We start from the raw sequence: 24,638 nt of genomic DNA, 5'->3' as shown, positions 1-24,638 counted from the left end.
CACGTGCTGTTTAAAATCTTTATTTTTCCTTCTCCGTAAAGCTGATCTCGGCGACTCCAGATGTGCTCGTAGATCAGTTTCTGGGCTGCTCGCTTATTTTGTGGCTTCTCTGAGCAGAAGCAGAGTTCCTGTGAGGCATCGGGAACCGCAGTGTTTTTCAAAGGGGAAGCAGGACCTATTTTGGGAGAATTTTAGACACGTGGCCAGGCAGGACTCTTAAATGTGCTCTCTGCTGCCTATGGGGTTATTTTGGGAACACCTCTAAGAGCCAGGCTGGCCCTTGGTGCTCGCTTGATGCTTCTGGTTGTGCTAGCAGTTCAGTGTGGATGCTCATGTGATCCCCAGGGCTGGACCTCCTCCTGGAAACCATTCTCACCATGTCACTTAGAATCATAGAATCATTCAGGTTGAAAAAGACTACAGAGAGCATCCAGACCAACCACAGCACTGCCCACTAACCATCTCCCTAAGTACTACATCCACGCATTTCTTGAACATGACTTATGTAAGCAGTGCCCAGGGGAGGGACAGTGGCTGTCGCCCACCATTCAGTCCCATCATTCCCTATAACCTGCAATACAGCCCTTTAAGGAAGACTTTTTAACCTCTTGCTTTTGTTTCTGCTTCAGCACTTTCTATCACTTCAATTTGTAGGCCACCAGCTTCTCCGTATAAAAAAAATCTCCTCTCGGCGAGTCGAAAAGCCTTACCCCTCCAATGCCCTCCGTGTAGTTGCTGTTCCTGAGGCTTAAGGAGGACTGTGTGACTTGAGGACGGCCTTCCCAAGTGTGGCTGCAGGAAGATCTGAGATGGTTGGGACAGGGATGTCCTACAAGACTTCTCAGGTGGTTAAAAACAAGGTTGTTCCGAAATACAGGCCCAAAGTGGGACAGAAATCCCGCTGGAACCATGTGTGGGGCTTCACCCAGCAAGACTCATCTGAGGGCTTGCAGGGCAAGGGAAATTCCTCTTGGCCATGCTGAGAAGATTCTAGAAGACTCCAGGAAATCGTGGCTGCTTCTGCAAAGGCTTCTAACCCTGTCACCAGCAAACACCAGCACCCAACTCAGTCCAGGATTCTCTCATCCTGTTTTCAGTTTTAAGAGGGCCGGTGGAGAGGGAAATGACCCTTCTTTGCTTTCAGCCTGCCCCAGCCCCTCTCCTGTGGGGTTGTTTTCTCTGGGTGGGATTCTTCTGTGCTTGGGCTCCCCCACTTCAGGGATTTAAGCCACCCTGTTTTAGGGTGGAAATGATTCTGCCAGCATTGAGCTGGCTGCTGAGTACATCTAAGGGGGCATTTCAGAAGCTTTGTACCTAACCTCTCCTGTTGGATTTTTTTCCAGCATGCAGTGGCTGCTGGCAGGACGAGGAGGGGGAGAACAACATGTTCCTGGAATTGTCTCCAGGCTGCCCACTCTCCTCTTCCTATGTGAGGCTGTGGGAGCGAGGGGAAGAGGCGAAATTAAATGTTCAGCCAGTATTTGTGAGAGGACAGCGCTAGCAAAACACAAACAGGCAGCAAGGCTTTGCCCCCGGAGCTCCAGCTTTGGCTGCAGTTTGATTTTTTTTTTTTTTTAATGGCAGTTTAAATTGTAGGCTCTTTTGAAAATACCCTTTGAACAAAGCTTGGAGCCAAGTGCTGGAGTGGAGCTTTCCTTTGCTCTGGTGGCTTGTTTGGCTGCAAGGAGGAATGGGGCCGTGCCGTCCACACTTCCAGAGGCACTGGCCTTGCTCTCTGCATTCCCCCGGGGAGCTGCCATGTCCTGTGAGCTCATTGGAAATCCTTGGCAGAGGAGGGAATATTGTGCTCCTTTCCTATGCTGTGCCCCAGCTCCACAATACACTGCTGGGACGGAGTGTCGGAGCACTCAGCACGCTGCGTGCCCATCACACTGCTGACACTTGCACAAATACAATTACAGAGTGCTGGAGGTGTGGCTGGATGAGCCATCACCCAGCCCAGAGCCCTGTTCTTTAATCAAAGCAGCATTAAAGTCTTGCTCTGCAGCATTTTTTCCCCCTCTGCCCTCGTCCCTGGCCTGGGCTCTGGGTGCTACAGCATTACAGCTGATGTGCATCATCCCCAGTAAAGCACCAGGAATTGCAGGTGTCCCTCCCTGCTGTGGGTGCCACATCCCAACAGCTGGGTGTGTGTGCTTTGTGCACTGTGAGGGCAATGCTGGGATTCCTCCCACTGCCCTTAAATCTGCTTCCAAAGTGCTCACTTTGCAGCATGATTACTGCTTGATCTGTAAGGCAGTGGAATGGTATGCGGAAAAGATGAATTAAAAATTACCATCTCTGCTCACATGTGATGAACCTGCTCTGTAACGAGCAGCAAATGGCATATTGATGTAGCATCAGGTGAGGATGTGCTCCCTGCCATGTAGTGAAGTGGCTGAAGGCAACCCAGAAGCAGATGCACAGCATTGCTTGTTTTGCTGCTGCAGCTCTCTAAAGATGAAGGGCTTCCTCTTCATACCTAACATAATTGAATTCCTCTTAAGAGCAACAGGCTGTTTTATCTGCTGCTAAGAAAGCAGAACTCATGAACTTGAATTGCCTTTGTTAGAGTCCCCTTTGGTTGGGCAATACTACCCTTAAATAGGCACAAGGCATCTGCTGTGTTTTTACATCTAACTCTGGTGAGTGTGTGGTTTGCGTTGTTAGTGAAAACACTTTCCATGGTAACCCTCTACTTCTCAGTTTCTCCGTGAAGTATCAGTAATGAGCCCACTGGTGAACAGTGTCACCTCCAAGATAAGAGCTATTCCAAACCTACGACCGTGGCAAATAAGTAGGTTGAGAAACTTGTGTGGGTGTCTACATCTGTCTGTTTGAGGTCTATCAGACCCCATGTGCCTGGGGGAGAGTTTGTCCTTTCATCCTGTGGAAGGACTGGATCATCTCTTCTCAAAGCACTATGACCTCAGTGCCCAGCCTGGAGGTGAGGAGATCCCTGTGCGTGGTTTGCCTATGGCAAGACTTGAGGATCTTAACTAAAGCACCTGTTTGCTTCCCTTCAAGAGGAGGAGGCCATTTTCCAAGCTATGCTGATAGGCTTTGCCTCTTGCATGTGAGCCCTGGCTAGCTGTGGGGCACTCACCTTCCTGTAGCAGGGCCAGCTGATGGCTTCATCCCATGCTCAGGTCATCTGACTGGAAAGATCAGAGAAATTTGCAAGCAGCTCTTCAGCAAGCTCTTCTCTACTACTAAGCCTTCTCCCAGCATCCAGGAGCACTACCTTTAAGTTTGGATATTAGGAAGGCTTCTTCTCTGAAAGAGTGGTAGTGCATTGGCACAGGCTGCCCATGGAGGTGGAACACAATGGAGGTGTTCCAGAACCACAGCGATGTGGCACTGAGGGATGTGGTCAGTGGACAATACTGGGGGTAGGTGGATGACTGGACTGGATGATCCTAGAAGCCTTTTCCAACCTTCATGGTTCCATGATTTTGTGATTCCCCATGCCAGGGAGGAGGGTGCGTTCCTAAGGACATGCATTGCAGCAGATGTTTCTGTGCCTCTTGCCTTTGAAGTGCAACAGGACTTGTATGAGATCTGAGCATGGTGCAATACCTCCAGGGGAAATAGTTCTCCTTTTCCTTGTCATGAGCTTAATTAGAAGACGTTTCTGGAACCAGAAGGTCTCTTAGTGATGCTTGTCAGAGATGCTGGTTGTATGGTAAATGATGGTAGCAAAGTTGGGAGCAGCTGTTCCAGGAGATATCAGATTGAAAGCCAAGCTGGTTATGAATTAAAACAGGAAAACATCAGGAGGGAGACCTGCAAGTCTCTGACAGGGGCTGGAAGCAATGTGGAGCCAAAACAATGTGCAACAATATCTTGACATCAGTAAGATTTAGGTATGGAAGGGTGGAGCTGCCGGAGTGAAAGAGGAAAAATCAAATTTCTCCTTTCCATCTTAACAGAAGTAACTCTTTCACCATCAGTCTTCACTTCAGAGCTTCAGCAAGAGCCAGCAAGGGCTAGACCCTATGAGTAACCTCTTCCCCTGCTCTTTGCCCACCTACAGCGAGATGCTTAGTGGCAGCATAACCACAACAGCCCCATGAAGTTCATTTTGGAGCATCACATCTGCCTGTCCTAGCACAACCCACATGCCTTGCCACGTGCTGGAGCTGAATGTGGGAGGCAGGGTTGCCTTGGGCAGGCTGGGAGCCGCCAGCCCTCATTGGCAGTTGGATGTGATCGGTGCTGTGGTTTAGGTTTGATGCTGTGGTTTAGATTTGGTGCTGACAGCTCTCTGTGACTGTGCTGAGGCTGAGCAGCAGTGCCTGCACGACGACACTTCTTTGGGCCCTCTGGGATCAAGGTATCTCCATGGTGGAGGATGTGATGGGATATGATATCCCACTATGGAAACATCCAGCTAGATCTAACTGAGAGCAGTGGGGGAGACAAAACAAAGAGTAATTTTTGATAGTCACTTCACCTAGTTTAAATAAATACGTATTGCGTTTTGTTCCTTTCCCTGCTCCCTGCAGGGGAGGAGATGCAGAACTTCCAAATATAATAACTGGGAGGAAGCTGTGGCAAGCAGCCTTTGCATGTGTGAGCATTTGCAAAGCCCCAAAATGGCCCGGCTCATAAGGAGGTCCTGAAAAGACAGACAGGCAGCTCCTAGGATGGATGTCTGAGTCTCTGCTCATTTGTGGCCATGAACATCTCTGGCTGTGTAGGGTGATGCAGTGCTCGCAGTGCTGAGGTAAGGCTGCCAGGAGTGCTGATGGGGAGAGGTGTGTTGAGCTGTGTTGGCTCCAGCTGCAGCAGGGCTGACTCAGGACTTCCTCCCCACAGCTGGGAGCTGACTCAGCTGCTTTACCTTCTGTTGGCTCTGCTGAAGGCTAGGGGCATCTCTTGGGGCTGGAGGCTGCAGCGTTACAACAGGAGCGAGTGGAGAGTCATTGCTGGGAGAGTCACAGCTGAGACGTTTTGGAACAAGGGCCAAAAAAATTCAGTAAAAGCTTCAAGATTTCTCCTCAGTGTGTTTTACAGTGTTCCTGCTGAGCCTGGGCTAATCACTAGGGCAAACGCGTGTTGCAGCAGAGCTGCTCTTGCTGCTGTGTCCCCCGTGGAGGGTGATGGTGAGTCAGGGTGTGAAGGCAAGAGCCTCGCTGGAGTGTTTTTTGTGGTATTACTCATGCATGTGTCAGAGCAAAACTTTTATGGCAGAGGCTGGGTGAGTGCTGAGCAGCTTCTGAATTAAAAAGCACCATGGAAGTGTTCTGCTGGGAACAGGGCATGCTCAGAACCTGGGCACCCAGTGGGCTTCTTGCACCCAGGATGCTGAGCTTCGGCTCTGCCCTTTGCAACCCACGGCCATGCAGTTTTAAGCTCTGAGCTGGGGAACGTCTCGTGTGCCTAATTAAGACCCATTTGTACACCTCATTTTGTTGGTTGACAGCAGAGTGTGGGTTCTGGGTGAGGCCCCATCTCATTACCCTGGGTGTCACCTCCAGGCCCCACAGCAGCATGTGACCACATGGGTTGTTGCCCCGTGCCCCCCATGCGCTGGCCACCCCATTGCTGGGGTACAGCAGTGGGGATCCCTTGGGGCTGCCAGCCCTGCTTAAGGAGTGCAATGATCTCCTCGCCTGGAGCCTGGGATGTGTGGCTGCCCCTATAGCCTGAGGGGTGCTGACCTCTCTCCTCCCCCCAGCTCCTTCCTGGCAGCCCCACCATCACCGCTCTGGGGATGCTGTGCTCCCGGGGGCTGTGCAGGATGGGGGGCTGCCTCATATCAACTGGTTTCTCCAGTTCCTTTGTGCCAAATCCAGTCGGAGTCAGACCGGTTTTGTGCCTGTTTATTTGCCTGAAGAGGGGAAAAGAATAATAATGATAACAATCAGGTTGGCCTCCTGAGCCTAGGGCTGCCTGTCAAGGGACCACGGGTGCCCAGGCCCTGAGATGGGCACTGCACGCTGCTGTGGTGCTCCAGCCACACTGAGCCCAGCCTGCACTGTGGGCTTAGGGAGGGCAAATGGGACCAAAATGTGAACAAACCCAACTTACACAGCCAGCCACCTCTGCCACCTTCACAGCCCTGCTCTGGCTCTGTCTGCCATATCCCTTGTGACACCACGTGCCCTGTGCTTCCCCTTGTGACACAGCGACGCTGTTAAGCAACTCCTGTGTGCGTAGCTTGGTTTTGGGGAACTGCTGCTGAGGCAGCAGAAGTGAAGCTGGGTGGAAAAACCCTTCTGTGCTCATTGCTGAACTTCCAAAAACAACGTGGCCTTAGCTTTGCATCCAAAATTAAACTGCTGTTTCCCTCAAAGCCATGGTTATCAGAATATATGACATTTGGAGATATCGGGGGACACATTTTAGCAACCGTGACGTTGACCTCTGTTTACTGGCTATGGAGGTGGTTGGTGAGTGCCATGAACTGCAGAGCTGATGGACACCACTGAGCAGGGCAGCATCTCCTGTTGGCTCTTGCCTTGGTGTTTCCTTCTCTCCACATTTGCAGGTTGGGGTCAGTCTGAGGGCCCCTACAGGCACACCTGGGGATGCAGCTTACTTATGGCCTTTTGGGACTGCCTTTGTCTCTTTTCCCCTGGTTTGTAGGGTGACATGGCCATTCTTGGAAGATGGGCTGGGAGACACGAGGGTGAGCACAACGCAGGTGTTTCATGTTTGCTTATGGCACCACTGGGTCAGGTAACCTAATCCTAGAGCACCGTGTGAGATCAGCCCAGGGGCTCTGCCTTGTTGCACTGTGGGCATCCTTTGCGATGGGCATCCTCCTTGTCCACATGGGAACTGCAGCTACCCTGGCTGGACCCTTCTGAATGTGACATAGGAAGCTCATGGAAATCAGGAGAAATAGAAAAAAAAAAAAAAAAAACAGAGGGAAAAAAACCAACAGGTTCCACTGTGTGGGTCAACATAGACTGATGTGGGTGCTTAGCCACAGAATGGAGCCTGGGCCCCTGGGTGGCCCCTGAGCCAGAGGGCTGCCCTGCTCATGTCCCCATGCAACATCTGAGTAAATCATGTGCACTGCAAACTGCTGCTGTTGTGTAGATGGATGTGAGATAGTTCAGCCTGGAGCTGAGTTCAGCTCTGTAAGTTTAATGCATACAAATGCTGCTGAAGAGTTAATGGGAAACAGTGAAGGAAAATAAAGAAAGACCTTTTGAGGTCTCAGCTGCTGAGAGTAATATTTGGGTTTGGTGACTCTCCGTATCTTAGAGATGGGAATGCAGCAAAGCTCTTTGAGTCCAGAGTATACATGGAGCCCGACAAGATTGTGGGCTAATATCAACAAACCTTTTGGAAAAGCAGATCCTGTCTGCTCCAGCAAAGCCACAGTGTTATTTTTCTTTCAACAAATGTATTGAGACAATAATAATGCTGTGCAGATTGGTTGTCCCTGGCCTACATGATTTATTAGGAAACAGAAACAATTGCAGTCGCTGAAAAAAGCTTTGGACACAGATTTTTTTTTCTTCCTTTTATTTTTTCCCCCCCCTCCCGAATTCCTCATGAACTAAGAAAGGCCACCTACTCTGGGCCCTGGGGAGGTGTTCCCTCCCTGCTTGCATTTCTCATCAGACCACCAACCCTGGGCTTGTTGCTTATATGCTTTAGTGCTGGGGCCTGGTGGGGGTGGGAAGAGGTGACAGCTGAGGACAGCACTGTAAGGCAGAGAAGCAGAGCAAGTCTGGAGGACAGACCTGCAAAGTGTTGGTGACTCGGGGACACACTGCTTCCTCTCCCTAAGCCTCCCTTCCCCTCTATCCTGTTCATGTAGTGCAAAAGCTATTGAGAGTGGGACTGCATGCTGAGCGCTGTGGGTCCTGAGCCCTGCTCAGATCTGCAGGTGCAGGGGCTGTGAGCAGAGGACCAAGCTTCCAGCCTGATGTTCGAAGAATGGGAAGAGCTTCATGGTTTATAGGGATGGTGGAGGAGAGGCTGAACCCAGGGGCTGGCTCTGCTTCAGCTCAGAAGCTGCAAAAACTGAAAGCTATTTGGTTTAGTGAGTGGAGCATCACGCTGTTGTTGTTGGGTGCCCCAAACATCCACCCAGACTGGCTGGGTCTAGTCAGAATTACAGCACTGGGCCATTTCTCCAACAGGCCTTTCCAGTGTACTGTATCTTTGTCAGCTTTTCTAAAAAGAAACCCTTTATTTTGGGTAACAAAGTGAGAGTGCTGCCTTACAGCTCAGCAAGGCATCTCTGATCACTTTGCTACTGGGGCAGTGGAACCAGGTGCTCTGGCAGTGAAACCCTGTGAGAAAGTGATACCATCATGGTTTGCTTGGCTTTCAGAAATGACTGAACAAATTTTCTCTGGTTTCCAGCTGACCCCGTGGCTCAATGTTGATGATGGAAGCAGACTGCATGGGTTTGAGTTAATAAAGCCCTGGCCAGCTCTGGGTCAACTTCAAAAACTAGAGATGGATGGCAGCAGGTAAAGGGGGGGCAGAGCAGAGAAAGTTGCACTGACCTTCATTATGAAATGAAGGATGTCTGGGAATCACCTGATTCATTCTCCAGATGAATCACATGTATTCTGCATTTGCTTGAAAGGATTAAGGTTTTAAAGCTACTGCCCTCCTGGCTGGTTCTTTTTCCTGCAAGGGGCTTGTTAGCCTCAACTCCCATATTAAAAAAGAAAAAAAGAAAAAAAAGAAAAGAAAGGAGATGTTGGGAGTGGCTTTGCTTTGTGATCTTTCTGTTCCATGCCTACAGTAAGCACAAAAAGGCTGCTTTGAGTTGGTGCAAATTAGCTCTTTTTGGTTATTGTGGGGGCTGCATTTGCTTCCTTTTCTTCTGGGGTTTACTGACATTTCAGATAGTAAATGAACAATTCCTTTTTCCTACAGATGTTCTCTGTTGGTCTTGGTTGAAGAATCCTTGGATGCTAAATCCATATGCTTTGCTTGTGTTTTTTCCAGGCTCATTTATATCTATATGGGGCGTGGGGGGATGCTGTGGCAGCACAGATTTCTTCTCTGCTCAAAGGGAGATGAGGGAGGAGAAAGAGCCTGAATCTGTGTGACCCTCACAACATCCCATGGCCACAGGGTGCTGTGTCCCTGCCTTCCCCACCCTGGTTCCTGCTGCAGCTGCTGAGCACGGGGCACTGGGGATCCCTCTTGGGAGCATCCAGCTCATTTTTCACCTCTAGCACTGATGCAGGCATGGGGACACATCAGTGGAGTGGAAATGCTTGCAGGCGCAGCCATTTGCCAGTGGTGGGGAAGGACGGATGGGTGCTGAAGGGAGCAGGGCTGCACAGCTCCTCCAGGACTTTCTGCTTTGTTTGCAAGCATCAAATCTGCACATTTTCTATTGAGACCTTGGGACTTACTTCACCTCCTGGGTTGATGTGGTATCAGACATTGGCCAGTCCTGGGCTCCAGAGCAAGGGAGGGAAAATCCAGCTCCTCTGCTGCCTCTAAGTAGTTTCCCTCTTAATCCAGGCATGCACACAAATGTCTGTTCACATGCTCACAAAGAACCAGTGCTTGCCTGTGGCTGCGTGTACATAGTGTGACAGGTTTTTTAGGCCTCAAGCAATGCTATCTGGAAGTGTGAAGTGAACCAGATCAAGCCCTCTGATGTAGAGGCGAAGCAGCTTCGCATAACCATGGTGTTTCAATGGTGAAGTGTCTGGATTCCAGCACCAGAGTATGAAAGACAAGAATCCACAAGACCTAAAAGCCCAGATGTCACTGTATAACCTCTGAATGGTGAAGGCTCACTCTGCCTTGTCATTGGACAGCACGAACGGAGAGTAGCTGTGAGGCTGGTGCAATGAGTTGGTGGTTTGCAGTCCAGGCGCAGAAGCCCTGTGTTGGCTGGCATGCCCAGATCCACTCATGCATAATGCAAAGGCAGTAAACTGCAGAAGCACCGCTTGGCTCCTGGGGTTATGAGTCCTGCAGAGTTCTTAGACCTGCAGCCAGACCTATGGAGCCCCATTCCCAAACTGGTCAGGGGGGACATAATAAGCTTTTGAAGTTCCCCAGCCTGTCCAAGTTGTGGAGCAGGGTTGTGAACCTTGTCGTTCTCTGTGAGAATGTTGCTTTTACAATTAAAACCCACGCAAACCCTCAGCCCTCGCTACTGCTTGTGTTACCCCAGTGAGATATCTGACATTTGAGACAGAATGGGAAGTCAAAGAATGCAAGGAATTCAGTGACTCAACATGGCTTTTATTATACCATCCTACCGTTTAATCCTATGCAATGTAAGATTGTTTTGCACCATGTGGCACCGTTCTGTGGGTTAATTTGTAAGCAAACAGTTATTCAAATAGGAACTTTTTTCTGTGCCTACATAAACTTGTTATCTGTTTGGCAGCAGGGGATGCTGCAGAGAAATGTACATTTACATTTTTGCATTGATGTTATTTGCTTTTCCTGGAACAACTCAATGGTGCATTGACTCTGGGACCCTACTACTGAACTTGACCTGGCAGTGGCGTGGAGATAAGCCAAACTTTAAAAGTAAAGGAGCCCTTTGTGTGGAGATGCCAATATATTAGGTCTCACTTTTAGGTCACAAACTTGTTAGGGGTTCTTTCAAAGTGATGGATTCTGCTGCTAAAATTTCATGATGTCTGTTAAATCACAGGGTCGTGAACCAGTGCATGTGCTGAAAATGGTTTGCCAAGGGACCATGAAGACAAGGCCTTGTGTCAGGAGATTTCCAAAGCAAATTGGATTTTCCACACAGCAATGGCTGTGTTTGAAGGTCTGTCAGTGGCCTGTAAAATTCTCCACCAGTGATAACAAGACAGAATTGCCAAGCACTGAAGCAGTGTCACAAGCATTACAGAATAAATCGCTCCCACTCAGTACATAATAGCTTTTTGACCATCAGTCACAGGGAGAATTATCCCTACCAGCAACCAGACTGGAGGAGGCTGCTCCCTCTCCATCAGGAGATTATCTGAGAGCTCCTGGGCTCTGGTCACTGCAGAGAGCCCAATGGCTACTGGGAGAATGGGGCCAAGGGTTGTGTAGGTGGGCTTATAGGTCGGATGCATAGAGAAGGGAACAGCACAATGGTTGGGTTTCTGGGAAGTCCTCTGGGGTTATCTGCTCGAGCTTGAGACCAATGCCAGGACAAGCAGTATCCACAAAGTCATCCTGTTTCCCAAAAGGTCTGGATGAAGAGGCTTGGCCTGCTTGCTCTATCACAACAAGAGTTGTGGAGGCTTTCCTTCCCTAGTTTGTTTTCTACATCCGTTCTCTGTCTGGATGTGAGTTGTACATCATCTACTGGGTGGGAAATTCAGCAGCTGGTATGCAGATCCATGAACAGATTTTCTACCTGCTTTACTGAGACCTGTGAAGGCAGAACTCTTCAATCACAATATTCTTCCACCTTTATCACATGTATTGATATAAGGATCACATCTGAGAGCATTTCCAACAGGCTACTAGAGTCACTGAAGCAGAATAACCTTTAGCCCAGCTCAGTTGACAGTGCTGGTGATGCAGGAAGGATGATTTGCTTCATTACATAGCATCCTTAACTGCAATGGCTTGCTAAGCATCTGAGCATGGAGCCAAGAGGTCAGGTGTTGAACTCGAACTTACACCCAATGCTAACAGAGGGGGAAAGAGCCAGTTGTCATGGCAGTATGTTTTAATGATGAAGTCACTTACAGTGTCTGTTAAGATGACTGCTGTCACAAGCATGAGAAAATAAAGTGGAAGCTAAAAGCCCCAAGGAAGACCTCTCAGAAAATAGTCTCAGTCCCAGTGGTTTGGCCAGCTCTCTGGCTGTTTTCATTAAGGACTCTTATATGACGGAGGAGGTATGAAATGAAAGTGCTGTATTTTCAGAGCAGATAACACCATCAGTCTTATCAGAGATATCAGACTTGGGTCTTGAAAGGCTTAGATTTAAAATCATGTTTACTTTCATTACTGAACACTTGGTTTCTGTTAAAACATGATGTAGAAGTACTTTTTGACCTCTACAAAGACTGATGTTATCTTGAAATGAGGGTGCCCTAGCTTTTCTCTTGCGGTTCCTGAGAAGCAGGAGGAGTATCCAGGGGACCCAGGATGTCATCTCTACCTGCCCTGCCATCTTCTGCGACAGCAGGCCAGCTCTTAAACCTTTCTTTATTCCCCTGTACAGTGGTGTAACGATGCCTCATGATGAGGAAGGCAATGTGAGTGTTGAGAATAATTGCGATAGTGGTTTGCTTGTTTGGGTTTCCTAATGACCCATATACATCTGGGGGCTGACATTCTTGTTCCTTTCATTCCACCATCTGTGCTGAGCTTTTCTTTGTAAAAACAGAAAGTATGTTTTTTCATTTGTCAAATGCTCTTTCCAAAATAGTAAAGCCAGTTTTCTGTATTTCTATTACTGTGTTCAGACACCTGGGAAGTTACTTTTCTGACTGCCTCCCATTCCTGTGAATTTTAATTGATTTTTACAAGCAATCAGGCTACGACAGTGGGTGAAGCCTTTGGAGGCACAGTCTGAATGGTTCATTCTGGATCGACTTGTAATCTGCCCAGACTGCTGCTGCAGCATCCAAAACATTTTTTGATACAAACAAGTATCAGAACATTCTGCAGCACTTTGCTTGCACTAGGTACAGGAAGCCAGCAGCTCCTTGCTGAGCACCGCGTGGGTGCTGCTGGCCTCGGGCTGATGCTGGATGGGAGAGCACATCGGTCATGCATACAATGACCATGGGCTTCTCCAGCCTGGCCTTGAATGGAGAAGACAGTTGTGGTTCCACCCAGTCTCTGAAGGATTGGAGATATATCTTACTGCCAAAAGAAAAATGCATAAATCATCTCTGAGTGCAGAGCTGTCTGGCTTCCTTGAAGGGAAAGTGCACTTAGGGTGGGGCAAGAGGACACAAGGGTGCAACGCTGCTTGTAGGCTGGTGTGCTGCAAAAATCCCCTCCGAGTTGCCCTCAGCCCAGCAAAGCTCAGGAGGTGGGTGGCTCCGTCCGTGCCGAATGAGTTCTTGGAAGAAAGGGTGCCTGGAGACCTATGCTGGGGTGCTGCCGTGCAGAGCCCGGCGTGACCTACAGAGCTATCCTGTTTTCCTTGCAATGTGTGTGCCTGTTTATGAAATCCATCACCCTGGGTGATGTCATGACATGATGAGAAACTGGGTTGTAAATTAAAGGAAGAAGGGGAAAAAAAAGACCCCACTGCGGGTCAGATGCTGGCAATAAATTCAGATAACAGCTCATCAGTGCCTCTTCCCTTGTTCTCGTGTATGTATGCGTTTTTTTCCAGTTGGGAGAAGAGTTGGTGAAAAGCAGCTGTTTTTTATTTGTTCTCCATCCACATCTGATTAGATAGCCCTGCTTCTGCCCACTGAGACGTGCTCGGGAACTCTCCCAGCCTCTCTGCTCACTCATTTTCTTGGGCATTTAGGAGCCTGGGACTGTTGGAGCTTTGTTTCACAAGCTGACGGCATTTCAGAGGTACAAAGGACTCCTTCATGATCCCAGGGCTCAGGTCCCACCGGGCCAGAGGGCATTACCAGATCCCGCAGAGGGGCTGTCTCTGAGGCTCTATGGCTTTGGGCCTGGGAAGGCAGTAGTGGCGATGGTTAATCCATTATTTTTTTAATTTTCAGACAATTTTGAGGCTCTGCAGCCCAGGATGGGGGTTGTTTCCCTCCAGGCTCTGGGAATGTGCCCAACAGTAAGAGTGGTGGAGAGGGAACTGTGCTGCAAAGAGGAAAATATATTGTGGCTGTGTACCAGCATTTGGATGGGCAGTGTGCAGGATCTGGGGTGAGGGCAGGTTCCTGAATAACCCTACAAACATTGCTTATTAAGGCTAAAGTAGGAAAGTGATGAGATTCTAACTTGTTGAATCCAGTGCAAAAGGTTCCATCATCTCCACTGGGCTTTACAGGCCAGACCCATGAGTCGTCTCCATACTGTGCTACTGGAAGACTCTTCCACCAAAGCAGATGTCATCTTTCAGAGGACACGGATGAGCACTATGCTCATCCCTTCTGGTCCTGCCTCTGCTGTTCCTTCCCCTGTTATGTGATTAACTGACAAGATGAACAGTTCTGGGCCTTCTCACTGCTGCTGCGGCTTCCATTTGCTTCCATCTGGATTCTTAGAGCAGAATAACCCATTTGCAAGGGTGGATAGCCAGGGCTTGTTACTTCAAAGAGGAGAGAAGGGCAGATAAGCTTATCTGAGCCTGAGAACTTTTAATTTTTTTATTTCATTTTTTATTTTTTGCTCTTTGGGATGGGGATCTCCCATGACAAGTCTGAAGCTGTGAGGCTGAGCTCCTGGTGCTGTGTTGGGACAAGCCCTGACCGCGCTCCCACATCACGTACTGAGAGTGAGCTTCGGCTCACGTAACCCTCATCTGTTCCTCACTGAGGGCTCTGTGCCTCTGCCTCGGTTTCCCAGGTGAATTTCTGGGAGTTCTGGGTTAAGACCAGTGAGGGAGTGGGGGCTGTAGGGCTTCCAGAAGAAGAGCTGGAGCGATGCACCTCTCTGTCCATCATGGAAATAACAAGGTGGGACACATTGCGTGCACTTATCTTGGAGACAAGTCTTCTCTGGGCCAGCTGAAATTTCTGGCCAAAACTCGCAGCTGATTTGTTCCAGACTTGTCTCTCCATTCCCATTCTATCTACGCAGCTTCAGCTAAAAGCAGCAGCTGCCCTGCCTGCAGTGACCGTGATGGTGCAAAGCCTTCGTCTGACTCTGCACTGACAAGTTCAGTTTCAAAAAAGAAGGATAACTTGTTTTATTTTACCAGGGCTTTGTGAGAGACTGAAGCTTCCGGATAGGATCTGCAACGCTCAGGTTCAGGTATCAGTTGCATAATTTCCTGTTATTTCAACACTCCTGGTTTTTTTTTTTCCTTTTCTTTCTCTCTCTCTTTTTTTTTTTTTTTTTTTTAATGAGCTTCTTTGCATACTGGCGAAGTCTTATATAAGCATATGTTGGGTTGGAAAAAAAATTTGTTTTTTAGTATTTTTTTTGGCAGACATCTCCTGGCACATGATACAGCACTCAGAGCCATCAACCGTAGCTGTGATACAGATGTTCATTGCCTGTATAATCTTTCTCATATCAAGCAATTACCCTCAGCCAATTCCTTTATTTTAAGCACCTTGTTGTGGGAACAGAGCTGTAAATGCAGGAGCTGCGGAGTTCCCTTACAAGTTTTACAACTGACAAACAGAAAATTCAGCAAAGGTTCTCAGTGCAAACCAAACAGGCAGAGCGCTTTAGATAAGGAACGAGAGCCACTAGCAGATAGTATTAAGAAAAAAAGAGTTTCTCTCGAAAGAGATACACTGGAGGAGTGCCAATAGCACATAGCTGTGCGGAGACTAAATAAAACCAGGTGAGTTTCCTGCCATTGTGGAATATCAAATGTGATTTCCATTTGTGATGGACGTGCTGTTTCTGCCAAGATCATCTGGAGGTTTTCATTTTAGGACGTTTTGTTTTTGTTGGCCCAATACAGAGCTACAGCCCAGAGCTAAAAGGGAGTGTTGCAGCACCGATGCTCACGGCAGATGAGGAGAAGTGCCTTAATCTGAGTGAGAAGCTCTTCCTGGGAGAAGGCTTTTCTGCAATCAGTGATACAGGGCACAGGACTGCTCCTATTGCAAAACACGTGGGAAAAGCCTGTGGAAAGAAATAATGTATGGGCATTGATCCTTACTCCAGAGCTACCAGGTAACATCCTTCCAAATTAAGAACTGGGCTTGGTCCCAAAACATCATTCAAATACTAGGTGTGAACCTGAGATCCAGATTAGGCTGTTTTGAACTTCTAAAATGATACAGAAAGGCTGGCAAGCTGCCCTAATAATAATGATAAAAAAACAATCAGAGGTTTCTCTCCCCCAAGTGCTGTGCAGGGGTGGAGCAGGGCTGGCATGGCCCTCCTGCAGCCCTGCATGTTGGGACGGGGCACCTGCTCCAAGCTGAGCCCTTGGCCTTGGTTGGTGTGTGTGATCACAGCGATGCTCAGCTCCTTTCTGCTGCATTGGTTCCCATTGGGTTCTTCTCCAGCTCAGGAGCCTCAGCAAGCTGGTGTCGTTGGGTTTTGGGTCTGCCTGGTGACTTGGGACAGGGATGATCACTGATCCCCTGGTGGAGTAAAGGGTCAGCAAGCACTGCGTGCAGGGGACTGGGGATCAGCCCTTTGTGGTGGTTGGGAGTGCTCTGAGTGCACTTGAGTGAATGCTCAGGGGATAGCCTGGAGCAAGGCCCAGAGGGGGATCCGCTTACAGGAATAACATGAATATGAAGTAAGAATAGTTAATGCTAATGATGTTCTGAAAGGGATATTAAATGTGCTGCTTTGGGGCTCTGGCCGGAGTTAAACCTTATGTGCTGGAAAACATGTCCAAATCTGCTACTGGGTCAGGCAGTGGAAGCTGTGAGGTACTGGTGTACTGGAATAACACACTGAGCATTTTTCAGGCTTTTGTGCATGGACATGAGCTGATTTTTGAGCAGCCACTGTTTGCTTATACAAACGCTATGTGACTGAATGCCATCTTTTCCTGTAAAATATATTTTAAAACTGGGCTTGTAGTCATGATGGACATTGAGCAAAATCCATACCAGTTTCAAAGACTCTTGCTCTTGTTCTGTGCCTCCTTCAGGAGGTAAGAATCTCTCCTACTAGAAAGAGGTAGGTCCAGTGGACGCTCAGTGGGCACATTAGCACTGGAGTTGGACAGGGATTCATTGATGGAATGGTTGCAGATGGGACTGCAACTGTGCTTTCCACCTACCCTCTATGCATCTGGGTTCCTGGCATCCTCTGGTTTGATGCTGGGCTCAAGATCAAGAGAGATTATTCAGATATTTTCTTGGTATTCTGATGTTTTTCAATTATTTCTGGAACACAGGAGTTGGAGATGGGATTCTGTAGAGGTTTTGCAAGAGCCTCTGTAATGGACAGAAGTTCTTTACTCCTCAGAAATTCTCCAGACCCAGTGGTCTCAGGAAGGTTCATCTGTCAGCAATTGATTGTGGTGGTTAGCACCAGCCCTTCCCTTTGACAGATCGTGCTGCTCTCTTCCAGGACTTTCATTTATATGAGACTTCTGGCAGCCTGCTGCTTCCTAGATAGAAAAGCCAACAGTCTGTTCCTTCTCCTCACTAGATTCATAATGTCATTCCTTTAGAGACAAGATCTCATCTATTGCTCAACCTTGGTGAAAGTTTGCTAATTTTTCACCACCTCAGCAGCAAATCATTCTAGTTCTGCACGTATTACTGAGTGATGTGTAAAGACTCACCATGCACTTTTCCTGAAAATATGGTAGGGAATAGGTGTGTATGGAAACGTGGGTCTGATTTTGTTTGTATTTTTTTCCATTTTTCCCAAAGAAGAGAACTATGAAGCTGGCTCAAAGCAAGCTGGGCTTGCTGGAAACCAAAGGTAAAACATCCGCAGTCCTCCCGCAGAGTGCATAAACCGTGTTTGTGGTTACGCCGTAGCAGCAGGAGCAACTCTTCTGTGTCTCAGAGAACTTAGTGCTGTTCTGCCATCTTTGCTCTTTGAAATGTGAGAGCAAAATTAATTTCAGGAGAAGAATAAATGGATTTAGAGCAAGGATGAATTTGGCTTCTAGTGCCACAGGAATGCAAGAAATCACCCAGCGAGAGAAAGAAGGCTAAACAATGCAAACCTCTCATAAATCTGGGGAGAAATTTTAATCCAAAGTGCTCGCTGACCTTCACTGATGCTCTCCTTCATCTCACCAGTGTTTTATTCTTCTTAAATCCAGCCCCACCACTGGCAGACCATCAGAGAAGTGAGTTCTTGCACAAACAGGAAGGCAGACTCCCTTCCCATTAATTGAGGTGGTGCTTCCAGTCCTCGGCCAGAGGACACAGGGGCAGGGAGGTGTTTGCTTCCAGGACCAGGACTGGAGCTGGTCTGGGAGAAATACATTTCCTGGGTGGGCAGATCTGGCCCTTCCTGGTCATCAGGTTCACAGCCAGCTCAGGGACAAACTCATCTGACCGTCCTGGGAGGAACTGATTTCTATCCTGAGTACTTCGTGCCATGCAACCAGGAGTGTTGGACCCCTCCAGATGCCCTATGAATGCATTTCTCGAAGACTGCCTGGGAGGAAACTCAATCACATTTCAGTTTAATGAAGTGATACACTAAGTGATGATGCCTGGAACCGACCTTGCTGGATCTTCTTCCTGCTATGACTGCCATAACTCCCGCAGCAGCAGCTGAGATTGCTCAGACATCTGCAGCTCCATGTGGAGCCTCACTGCTGGATTTGGTCTTGTGTTACCCAGCTGAGATGTGATCCCGGCAGGTCTGGGTAGGGGCTGCCTCATGCCATGCTGGGCACAATAGCAGTGTGCCTGTTGGCAGCTCAATGGAAACCAACAGTGGAATTACAGCAGAAAATACATGATTGACCACAAAAGGCTTTGAAAGTTTTTTTCCATGGAAGGCCAGTCCAATCTCATTATAATCCACAGTACATCTGCAATGCATAGGACTTGCCGGTAACGTGGATATGCATTATTCCTTTAATAAAAGCAAATGATGGCAAGGAATGTGGCTCTTTTAACCTTCTGCTTGTGTAACCTGCAAAAAGGGAAAGCAATCAGCTGGCCTTCCAGCTCAGGAGGTTTCTCCACGTGGGTCTGGCACACGCACTCAGCCCGCTCCTGACACGCTTCCAAGAATCCCCGCCTGTGTCCCAGTAAAAAAACCCCAACCACTCTGTGTTGAGAGAGGCCCATTCAAGCCCCAGCACACGCGGCCTGTGCTGCTCAAATTTCCAGATCCTGAATCATTTCCTCCATCCACGCGGCCGTCTCTCTCTGTCTGGGGTTGGAAATGTCCAGCTCTCTGCTATCGCTGCTCCTTTTGAGTGCTGCCCTGGCTGGGCTGCTGTGTATGGAGATGTGTCCTTTAATGCAGCAGCAACATCCCTTGGCACTGCTGGGTTATTCGTTATGGGGAATATCCTCTGCGATTGCTGTGTCTATTGGGGCAGGTTGGGGGCCACGTCTCCCCATGCACGGCCCCAGCTCTGGATTCATCCCATGGTGATCCCTCCATTCGGGGTACCCCTGTTTGGTGAGACTGATGCAGCGCTGGGTTTTGTGGTCTCAGTGGGAGGGATGGGGAAAGGCAGGGAATGCCCTCAGTGAGGGGGGTCAGCCTGGCAGCATGCTGGCTGCCTGAAATGAGGTAGGAGGAACAGGGCTTCCCCTTTATCTGCTTCCTCTTGAGCCCTTTCCTCTGCTCACAGCCTTCCCTCCCATACACAGCCAGCCCAGTTGTTGGGGAAAAAGGGAAAGATTAGAAGAAATCTTAATTAGATCCAGTGTATTGCTCAGAGTCCCTACAATAAGGAGAAAGCAGTTGGGGGTTGTAGTGTATGAAGTGCAGGAACGTTCAGATGGAGAGTTGCAAGGGCAATGCATGGTAATGCGCTGGGGACCCAAAATTCTCTGGCTGATACTGAGAAGAGCTGCCTTCTACAATGGACTTGCTGCCAGAAATCCTCTCCAGCTGTATCTATCCCTGTGTTGCCCAGAGCTACTGCAGCTGGGTCTCTACTGGGCATAAATAATCAGGGCTTTGGCTTTCTGAGGAGCCAACCTGCACTCTCTCAACAATCACAGAATCATAAGGGTTGGAAAAGACCTCTAAGATCCCTAAGTCCAATTCCAACCCATTGCCCACTGACCATGTCACACAGTGCCACATCTCCACAGTTCTTAAACACCCCCAGGGATGGTGACTCCACCACCTCCCTGGGCAGCCTTGGCCAGCACCTCACCACTCTTTCTGAGAAGGAATTTTTCCTTATATCCAACCTGAAACTCACCTGGCACAACTTGAGGCCATCACCTCTCATCCTATCACCATTACCAGGCAGCATAGGCCAATCCCCGCCTCACCACAACCTCTTGTCAGGGAGGGATAGAGAGCAATCCTCCTCTTCTCCAGACTGACCTGTCCCAGTTCCCTTAGTCACTTCGCGTAAGTTTTGTGCTCCAAAACCTGCACAACTTTGTTGCCCATCCCTGGACATATTCCAGGGCCTCAATGCCTTTCTTACAGTGAGGGGAGAAGCAAATGTTTTCACAAAAAAGAAATGAAAATGAGGAAAACTGAGAAATCACTGACCCTCAGGGGAGTCTGTCATTAAAACCCCTACATCACGCTGCAGTCATTAACAGCACTGCACAACGCCATGGAGGATGGCTGCCCTGAGAAGTGTGGGTGCTCCATTCCTGGAGGTGCCCATGGCCATGCTGGATGGGGGCACTGGGCAGCCTGAGTTGTGGGGGTTAAACTGGATGGTTTTTAAGGCCCTCCAACCTGTGTTAGTCTATGATTCTGTGATAGGCTCTGCTGTGTTAGAAGTGAAAAACAACGTGGAACCTGAATGCCACTCACTTCTGAGGGCAGGGACGTGGGGACATTATGCCCTGGCACCATTTGGGCAGCAGTCCCAGCTTCCCTGTTGCTGGCCAAGTGCTTTGTTGGCCTAGCCAAGCCAAATGGCAGCTTCCCCTCTCCCTGCAAGCCTTAAAACACAGCTTGTGACGCGACAGAAATCGTCCACGGCGGTGATGAATGGTTATGAAATACAATTTACCAGAAATATCTCTGGATTCTGCAATTTAACTGCAAATGACAGGACACCAGCACAGCCTCAGAGGGAGGAGGAGGACAGCCGTGCGCCGAGCCGGGCTGGCACCTTTGTCCTTCATCTGCCTCGACTGCCACCGTCCTCCTTCCACGTGTCCATCCCAGCTCCATCTGCTCCTGCTCCGGCAGCAGGGCCGGATCCCCGCCTGGGCTGAAGGCACAGAGCTCTGACAGTTCCCATCTGCCGAGTCCTGGCCCCGCGCCGCTGCGCTGCTATTTCGGGATGAGCAAAATGGAGTGGTTGGAAATTGTGGGTCCTCTCAGCAGCCTTGGCTATCGCACTGGATGGCGCTGAAGTAGGCATAGCAACAGGAAAGGAATGTTCCCTGTAAAAAGATAACCGTGCTTCGCCGGGGACGTGGAACAGTAAAGTTTGTTAAAGCAATCAGTATGTGTCATAATGTTTATTTAACTGAGAGCAGGGACGATGGAAAAGCATTGCAGCTGTGGAGAAGCCCCAGAGTGCTAAGGAGAGGGAAGGGGAGTGGAATGGAGATTTAGTAGCTGTCTTCCCTTGAAAAAGAAAACAAGCTGTGCTATCGAGCCATCGATGGGGCAGATAGTGGGAGAGTACACAAGGTAGCTGCCGACTGGCGAGGGCGAGGTTAGAGTTTTATTATCTGAAGTTCACATTCAGGTTAACAGCTCTGAGGATGTGGTTGCAGCTCTAAAGGGAACAAAATTTAATTCTTCTCTAAACACAAGCTATTTCTGTTTGAAGGCAGATAACCTTTTTGGCTGTGCTTTTTGCCAGAAAGATTGGAGCGGTGGAGTGATGCTTGAATTCCTCCAGCAAATAAAAGGGGAAAACTTGACACTGCCGAGCCAATGTGGGGCCAAACCCTGCTTTAGCTCATTTCCTGGGGAGCCCAAGCAAAGAGCAGCTTCTTCTGCAGGAGGCCAAGCGAGGCAGGAGCCGACAATTCCTGCAGATGAAATCAAATCCTCATCCCCGCGCTGGCACTGGGATATGTGAGGCTGCAGAGCAGTGCCAAGGGATGTGGGAAACGCTCGGGGTCTGCTGCAAGAAAAAGGCTTTTTCCATGCAGAACTCCAAAAATTAACCCCACAACAAATTCTACTCTCTCTAATTTTGCTCCTTCTTTTTCTTTTCTTTCTTTCTTTTTTTTTTTAACCGAAGTTAAAACTGGAAACAAAGTGAGTTTGGGGCTTTTGTCTTCCTTGCAGAAAACCAAATCTGTTTGGGGGAACACAAGCCGTTCCTTTGCTCTGAAAATTAGATTTCAGTTGAAGGCAATGTTTTCTATCAATAAGGGGAAAATATTGCCTCAGCTGAACTGGGGCCATCTGACAGAGCCAGCCAAAGCTCCTGTGATGTGCTGAGTATGGAGCGGGGCTGCACTGGCTTTGAGGACTCCTCTCCCTGTCCCCCTCTCGGGGTATGAATGAGCCCCTGCACAGCTCCCCGCGCTGCCTGCTGCTCTGCTCTGCTGCCCTGCCCTGAGCAGCTCCATGCAGCCCTGTGCTCCCTCCTGCCCATCCTGTTGCTACCTCCCTAACAAAATCCACCCGTGCTTCCTGCTTGCCTTGTAGAAAAAAACCATAAAGCCTATTTCAGAGCCCAAATTGCCTGTAATTTACATGCCTCTCCTCACTTTGAAACGCAAGACGGCTGATGATAACATCTCGAGTGACAGAAGTGGTATCTGTTGCTAATTACAAGCTGACATTATGGTCAAGCAGAGCCATGGGGCCCATAAAAAGCTTATTCAAAGTTGCTCCTCTCCCACTTCAAACAGGGGCTGGACACAATGCCAAGCATTTTCCACCTTGGGATGGAGTGCCGGCAGTTCCTTGGGCAGGAGGAAAGCTCCTCGAGGAAGAGGTGACAGCAGCCTGCTGTTTGCATGGTCCAAATGGAGCATTCAGTGATGAAGTTCCAAGCTTCCCTCCCCCTCCCAGGCTCACCCTTCCCACGAGCACCTGGGAAGAATTACCAGGACGCTTTGATGGGAAAACTGAGGCATGAGGAGAGCTGTACAACGGGCATCTACTGCCCCAACAAGATGGAAGCAGGGAGCTGTGGTCCTCCTGTGCCCTATCGGGCCTCCTGCAAATCCCATTAGATCAACCATTAAACTTCCATTAAATCTTCCCACTGTGCTTTCTGGGCTTTGCCACAGCGCAAACTGAATTCCTTCTTTCATCCCAAGGACAAACACGCAATTGTCCCACCAAGCTCTGTGTCACTCATGCCTCCAATTTTATCCTGCAGGCTTTGGTCTGGGCTGGATGCTGCTGTGTAAGCATGAAAATGGATCCAGACCACAATTTGCTATTGACATTATGTGGTGCACCCCTTTCTGGGACCTTTCTCCATTGTCTACTGTGGTAAAAGCATCTCCATCCCCAGCATATGGAAAGAGAGTCCAAGAATAAGGCTTAGGAGGCACAATTTGGTCTCAATGATCCTTGTGGGTCCCTTTCAACTTGAGATATTCTATGATTCTAATTCCAACATGTGCACAAAGCACAGAGCCCTCTGCACTCTGCTTGCTGTAGAGTAAACAAGACTCCTTGGCTGAGGTTTAACGCACTCATTGTGTTTCTGAGGTTCCTGAAGAACAAGCTCCATGCACAGCAGTCCCAGGGTGGTGCCCCTGCAGGGGATGACCCCCAGCACTGCACATTGCGTTGCCTCTGTTGCTTCCATGAGTCTAATTGCACTGCAAATGTGTCCTGCAGGGTCTCAGCCTGCACTCCAAATCAGGCTATGCTCTCAATTACCGTATTCCTTTGATGGCATTTGGAGGCTGCTAGTGCCCAGCATCAGCTAGAGCAGAGAGGGCAACAAGAGAGGCACGAGCTCCCTTTGCTTCAGGGGTGTCTCCAGGAATGGTTGTGCAGAACAAGTGTGTTCAACTTGTGCCTGAAGTTGTTGTGTTGTTGAGTTGGTACAAATGACTAAGAGTTGAAATGCTCTGGGTAAAGTGCTACAGAAGACTACCAGTAGTATTTTTTTTAGTTTGCTGAGTAGGTATGAATTGTAGGTGGGTAGGTAGGGTGTGCAAGCTTTTTTTCAGCCTAAGTTTAACGCAACAGCTGTGCTGCATTAACTTTGCTCTGTAGGCACCTGTGAGCTGCTGGAGGTGCTGTGAAGCTGTGCCACTGCCTTAAAGGTGCAAGAAAGGTAGGCTTTATGGTGTGAGTCTGTTTCTCTTTTCCAGGTTTGCAGTGTGAGGTGAGATGTCCTATATGCAAGTTCCTCTCAGGTAAGTGCCTAAGGAACTGTGTGCTCAGCAGTGCTGTGCAGTTTGGGGTGGGAGGTCTGATTTTTAGAATGGGATTAATACAGCAGAAATGTAGTAGGAGTAATCAAGACTGCCTGGCTTGAGGCTGCTGAAGTGCCCTTCTGGAGGACAGGGGTTTTCAGAGGTTTGAGATGTGGCAGGGCTGCATCTGTAGGGAGAGGTGGAGCAATGCGAGGAGTGAAACCTCACCCCAGGGCTGTGCTGAGGATGACAGGAAGAGGCAGGATGTCCCAGGTTGGAGCCCAGGTTGTTCATCCTCTGGGGCCTCCATTGTCCCAGGCTCTTTGTGCTCACTTGGCTCTGCCTTGGTTTCATGGAGATGCTCTGGTGCATGTCTCTGCACGCTGTTACCACAGTGAAAGTGCTTCTCAGCACCTCCCCTTAAGGCAAGCAGAGCTGATGCCTGCACGTGTGTGCACGCATTGCCCTGGAGAAGCAGTTGCAGCTCCCAGTTGGTGGCTGCCCTGCTCAGCGGGGGTTGGCCCAGGGCTGAGCTCGTTCTGTGACAGGGCAGGACTGCAGCACCCTTAGCGAGGTGAGAAGTGTCGAAGTGTGAGAGCTCAGGGCTGCATGACCGCAGGCTTGCAGGAGGAGCTGCTCTGCCAGGCAGCTTGCTCTCGTGGTGCAGCCAAGTTCAGGCAGCTGAGAAAAGCTCTTCTCAGCTCTGGTTTTGGTGGCTGGGCC

General features: G+C 49.1%; 1 long non-coding RNA gene across 1 annotated transcript; it reads left to right on the top strand.

Annotated features, from left to right (window-relative positions):
* Window positions 1–14,526: 14,526 nt before the first annotated feature.
* LOC128083087 (uncharacterized) lies at window positions 14,527–18,562 on the top strand. The gene is made up of 2 exons (XR_008207956.1): window positions 14,527–14,820; window positions 15,485–18,562. It is a non-coding gene; the product is annotated as an uncharacterized LOC128083087 (long non-coding RNA).
* Window positions 18,563–24,638: the final 6,076 nt, after the last annotated feature.

The sequence above is a fragment of the Tympanuchus pallidicinctus genome, unplaced genomic scaffold (assembly GCF_026119805.1).
Source record: "Tympanuchus pallidicinctus isolate F22 unplaced genomic scaffold, pur_lepc_1.0 scaffold23, whole genome shotgun sequence".
In the NCBI taxonomy this organism is placed as follows: Eukaryota; Metazoa; Chordata; class Aves; order Galliformes; family Phasianidae; genus Tympanuchus; species Tympanuchus pallidicinctus.
Note: the sequence above shows the minus strand (reverse complement) of the source record. Positions and strands in the feature narration are given on the sequence as shown.